The 6,000-nt window shown below is 50.0% G+C and overlaps 1 protein-coding gene across 7 annotated transcripts in view; it reads right to left on the bottom strand.

The window, feature by feature from the left end:
• Gria1 (glutamate ionotropic receptor AMPA type subunit 1) overlaps positions 1–6,000 on the bottom strand; it is a 371,033-nt gene that overhangs the window by 130,105 nt on the left and 234,928 nt on the right. The gene's annotated exons all lie outside the window — the stretch shown is intronic.

The raw sequence follows: 6,000 nt of genomic DNA, 5'->3' as shown, positions 1-6,000 counted from the left end.
GTCTGATTATTTCCTTTCCCCCAGTGTACAGTTACTCTAGTAAAAGGCCGCAGGTCCCTCTGGAGAAGGATGGGTGAGAGGCAAACAGCATAACTCTTTGGTACTGTAACAAGGTCCTTCCTCAAGGGCACCCGGCCTTCCCTTCATTCAAGGGGTTCTGGGTCTGGAAACTGTCTCAAGTTTGGAAATTGGTTGACTGAACGAGATTCTCTATTGCTACAATCCAACACTGACTTCCTGTCATTTGTCCTAGAGCTTTTCTGCTTATACAGATCAAATAAAAACTTAGTAGGCTTCTTATGTATGTGGTCCCTGGAAACACCATGATTGATTAGCCAGTACCACAGGTCCATTTGAGTCATGCCATTGTAGGTATTGGTTTGCCTTTGCTGCCCATTACAATAAGTACGCTCATCTTGGCTTTGGTAATTCAATGCTACCACCTGACCCCTACTCCGAGGTCCTGTCACACCTATTATATTTACATTTAATTTCCTGCCTTAATACAGGTTTTTCCTGCATGGCCCACTCTCTCCTCCTTTGGGAGCTTGAAAGGAAGTTACACAGTTTTGTGTTTACATATGGTAGTTGACAAAATGGCTGTTGTGTGTTTGTATGCATATATGTGTGCCTGGGTGCATGTGTGTGTATGTGTGAATGTGTGCATGTCTGTGTGACATGTGTATGAATGTGTGTCTGTGTATATGCATACATGTGAGTGTGTTCATGTGTGTGTGCCTGAGTATGTACACATATGTATGTGGTGTATGCATGAATGTGTGCATGAGTGTTTGCATGCATGTAAGTGTGGTATGTGCATGCATGTGGTAGTATGCATGTGCATATGCAGGTATATGGGTTTGCATGTGTGCACATGTGTACCCCATTCTGAGGCTGACCCTCCCACCCCCTTCTGGTCTGACATCTCTGTAGGGAGGCCAGGGCAGACCCAAAGTGCTAAGCTTGCATGATTACAGGAGCTCTTCACTTTCGCAATGCAAGCCGGAGAAATGGCCAGGCTGGAAACGCCTGGACCATCCCTGTTTCACAGAAAGAAACCAGCATAGATCCTACTACAAAGAACATGAGAAGGGAGCGTGGCCAGCCTGTCAGCAGAGGCATCTTCGTTTCCCCTTGGTCCTCCCGGCCCACACTCAGCTCTCCCATCGGTTCAGGTCCAAGGGAGAGTTGCTAGATCAGTGGGTGTAAGTTTAAGTCGCTTGTTCAGGTAGCCGTGGGGCAAATGTATGGATGGCTGGATGGTAGGCTAATTTGACCAGGCAGGAGGAAGTGTCACTGACAAGCCAAGTGGACACTAATTCAAATATCACACTGTGTGGCAATGTGGCGCACTACACAATCTCTGTGTCAGTTTCCTCAGTTGTTTAATGGGATCAGTTAGAGCTAACTACGTCTCCAGTTTATTTTAATGATTAAATGAGATATTTTCTGGCTAATATTTGGCCCTGGGTGAATGCTCACAAATGTTAGCAGTTACCGTATTACTAAGGATGATCCTGGTGCTATCATACCCAGGTACCACATTTGTGAAGCTTTGCACACATTCCACTCCATCAGCAGTCACAGGAATCCCACCAGAAGTGCTGCTTAGGGCACACAATTTCTTTACAGGGAGGACCAGACCTCTGGGAGCAGGTGCCACGAATGAGCAGCAGAGGCGAGCCTGGAATCCAGAGCTGATGCTGTCTGACGTCTGTACCTCGGATGTCAAGTGGCCACTCCCATGGGGGCTGGAGGTGCCGTGCTGGGCTCTGCTGGGCCCATAGACACATGGTGGGAGGGGCTGCTTGCACTGCTACCTCCTGCTGGGCATCTCCTGACACACTGTTGGCTCCTCAGGGGATGTCAGAAGACTCCTCGCATGATCTGTTTCTAGGTTTCTTTCCAAAGAAATGGAATGCCTAGAATATTGTCTGGGATGTGAGTGTTCATAGTGATTATTATTTAGATGATGACGATGATGATGCCGCCACAACTGTACCATGCAGAATGGGTAACAGAGATGGAAAAGACGCTACACTGAGGGCTGTGGGTTTATCTGGGGAGTTGTCTCAGTGTTGGGAGAGCAGTCAACTCTCGGCAGAAACAAGGACTATGTCACTGTCTCTTCACAGTGCTCAATGTCTAACAAAATCAAGGAGCTTGCTCTTGAAGACCCAGTGATGAGAGACCGACACCCAGGCATTGCCTCAAAGTGGAGGCATAGAAGGAGCAGAGGTTATGTTGCCCATTTTCTGGATGGGATGCTGGAGACAGAGCTGATGGCTTTCGGCTCCAAGAGTCACAGAAAGCCACAAGAAGACTGGAGTCCCTGGAGCCGTTTATGTCTTCTTGGGGGGAAACCAAGACTTGCATCTTCTGAGGTAAACTAAGGTACTACAGCCTGGGAGAGGCAGCCCCACAGAGCAACCATGATGGTGGGACAAGACGCAGAGAGAAATCCCAGGTCCTGGACAGTTACGAGGAGTCGGGACTCTGAGAGAGAAACTTCTCAGAAACATTGCTGCCCTCATCCACTGTCCTTACCCTACCCTACTCCAGGGCAAGTGAGGTCAGACTGAGAGAGATGCCTCGCTTCCTCTCCTAGAGCTCCTGGCACCATCCTGGCCCCTGCCAACTGACTTCATGAAAGATGTAGAATTAACCTTGTAAAGGTTCTAGTTCCCTGTAAAGGGATCTGGTGCCAGCTCAGAGTTGGCCTCTAACAGGATGCTGAGATACACATTTCCTTCCTGTCCAAGGCTTCTGGCTAATGTCTTTATGGCTTGAGCCATGTTAAGAATAATTATTCAATGGTTCTTGTTAAAGCACAGTTAGGACAGCTGTTCTTCCCAGGACAAGTATGATAAAAAGTGATCTAAGTGGACACTGGGAGCTCTGAAGACTTCCAGAATGCAAGCTCAGTATCTAAAGAGCTCCCTGGGTGGCAGGCAGGGGCGGGCAGGCAGGAGGCCTGATGATCGTCTCTGTGCTCTGGGGAATTCAGTGGTGGGGGATGTGGGTGCACAGATACTGCGCAAGGCCGTACTGTGGGGGGCTGGGCCACCCTCGTTGGGCTGCGCCTTTGAGGGGCAAAACAACATGTATGGCGTCAGGTGGTGAAAGGGGCTGAAATCCACCAGCTCCAGGGGTCAGCTGCATTATTGTAGGGTGTTGATTCATCTCCTTGAAGCTCAATTTCTCCATTTTATAATTGGTAAACCTGACTCCCTACTGTGCCCTCCGGACGATCTGGTAAGGGAACACAGTGTTCAGAGCCCGCACGCATAGTCACTGTGGTACATCACAACTATTCTCGTTATTTTTGAAATTTGACTTCCCCGCACATTAGCCTTCATGGCAGGCTGTGCTGGACCCCAGGTGACTCAGAGACAGGCACTAGCTAACCCAGACTGGGGTTGATTTTCAGTACCACGTGACCTGAAGGCCAGGGGTCAGGATACACTCATGCGAGCTCTGCAGCAGATCCCTAGGTTCTAAGGACTGGATGTTTTGAGGCTTTGCACCCCGTGGGTGCAACTATCTTAAGAGGTGGGTCTAGAAGGCAAAATGGCTTGACAGTGGCCATGGCTGGAAGGCTCCAGAGGTCAAAGGAAGGTAGAGAGAGAGGTGCTGATTGGGGGTCTGGTTCCAGATCTGTAACTGGGTTGCTGTGTGACCCTGGAGGTGTCATAGGCCACTCTGGGCCTACAGTCTAATTTATAAAGTGAGGGGAACCACAGGCCAATGATCTCCAAGGTCTCTATCAGCAATAACTTCCTGATTCCAGGTGCTTCCCAGAGATCGGAAAAGGAGTCTATTCTGGGCAGCTGGTCTTAGGCAGGGAATATTCTGGTTTGTTTGTTTGCTGTTCAAAGAGACTGACGGACTTTGTCATGGCAAGACTTGCCTTCTTCTACAGTCCTGAGTGCGTGGCCCACAACCCACGTGAACAGCTCTCAGGAGCTGCGGATTAAAGGAAGGCACAGAGTTCTAAGGCAGAATAAGAGGTGGTTCCTCAGTGGCGGTAACTGTCCCTCCAGCCCACTGAGGCAGAAGCAAAACGAGAATATGGTGGAAGGACGTGAATTAGACCAGTAGGACAAAAACGTACTCTTGGAGACCCACACTTTTTTTCTAGAATTTTCTACATAGCCGGTGTTGGCTTGAACAAGCACTCTTCCTGCCTCTGCGTCCTAGTACCGGGATCTTCCAGTTCTTTCTCCGGCTGAGACTTGGGTGTTCTCTGGCAGACCACCTCATTTTCACGGAAAGGAGGCTCTGTGGGAGAACTGAACTAATATTCTGAGGTTTCTCAGAGAGATGTGGAGGCACGCTCTCCGGCGCTGCCCTGTCACTCAAGAGTTGCCTCCGGGGCTGCCCCCTGTCATGGTGGTGTCACACTATGCTTTTAGGAATGTCATTAAGTTGGGAGAGGCTGGAAGGTTGTGGAGCCAAGGGCGAGTTCCCGGGACTGGCTGAGGCCAGCCTCACACTGCAGAGTCTGTCCTCTCCCATGGGTTTAGAAGAGCACTTTAAACAAGCCTGGGACAGGAGCTGCCCATGTTCATTCTGGAAGCCGCCGCCTGGTGACCTGAGGGCTGCCCTGTAGTGACGTGGGAGGGCAGAGCAGCGGTCCTCAGTGGTGCCCGCTGTGCATAGTAGGTCTTCTGCCTCATTTCCGGGGCGGGGGGGCGTGTTACACATTCTCCTCCAGACAGGGTCGTTTCGTCACAGTTGAGGGGCTGCTGAGGTTATTTCCTCTCTTCAGGCTGTGACCTTTACCAGAGTCGCATCACGTGGGATGCAATCCGGTGGCCTTCTCCCTGCATGTGTCTCTCTTGTTTGAAGTGCTCCTTGTTTTGCTTGTGAGTCCAAATCCACCTTCTGGGGAAAGCAGCCCAAGAAGCCAGCTGGCCACACCCAGGGGATGCCATGGGTTGGAGAAGGCGGGTTCCAGGGGACATTTGCAACAAAATATCTTGCCCCTGTGGGATCCCCCAGGGCTTTGTCATTCCTTTCGGGTTAGTGCAGCCCTCTCCCCTGTCTTTTCAGAAACACAGCCTCCATGGGAAGGCATCAGAAACGTTAAGTACAATGCTGGGCATTAGCAAATTGAGAATCACAGTCTGGACTTGAGGTACTTCTAGAAATTTCCAGAGACTTCTAGGAGCCTGAAGTGTTGAAGCTGTAAGCAGCTCCCGGAACCTTCTAAACCAGGGACGTTAAACATACGCCCACATGTACCGGCGTTCACCCCCACTTCCCCAGCAGACATACACTAATTGAATATTTATATTCTCCCCCGTGGGATCTGGGTTCTGCCTCTGAATCCTTTGCATAGCCAATCGATCGGAGTGCGCTCGGCTGTTTCTATTCTGGTTCTTTCACTGCGTGCGAACAAAATTGACTGCGACACTGAGATGAAGAAAGTCAGGTCAGAAAAGCTGCTACACAGTCATGAAACATGCGTGGGGAAGGAAGAGGACCAGGGTCTGCTCACACGGCTTAGTGTCTTTTCTTGCATACATCATGTGTGTGCAAGTGTGCATGTATGTTCAGATCCCTGTGGGTGAGTGCATGTACATATGTGTGCGCTTGTATATAGCTGCAAGAGGTTGAAGTCAGAAGACTTGTATAATGAGGCACAGTCTCTCACTCGAACCCCGAGCTCATCAGGTCGGCTCACCTAGCCAGCTCACCGTGGAGATCCTGTCTCTGCCTCCCACATACTGAGGTCACAGGTGGGCAGATAAACCCGCTCAGCCTTTCTGTGGGGGCTGGGGATCTGAAGCTATGCTCACACTCTCATGACAAGGGTTTTACCCCCTGAGCCCTTCCCTCAGCTCATCCCTACATATTCCAAATTCTTTTTCTAAATGGAGACATCAGTGGCTTTCCTTCTTAGCATAAGCCCTAGGCAGAAAACAGCCTTCGTACTACCAGGGACAGACACACATTATTGTTCTTTTTGTTTGTTTTTTCCCAAGCTTGACTTAA

This window comes from Nannospalax galili, unplaced genomic scaffold (genome assembly GCF_000622305.1).
Source record: "Nannospalax galili isolate Female #2095 unplaced genomic scaffold, S.galili_v1.0 scaffold940, whole genome shotgun sequence".
Taxonomy (NCBI): domain Eukaryota; kingdom Metazoa; phylum Chordata; class Mammalia; order Rodentia; family Spalacidae; genus Nannospalax; species Nannospalax galili.
The sequence above is the reverse complement of the archived record's forward strand: the minus strand, read 5'-3'. Positions and strand labels throughout refer to the sequence as shown.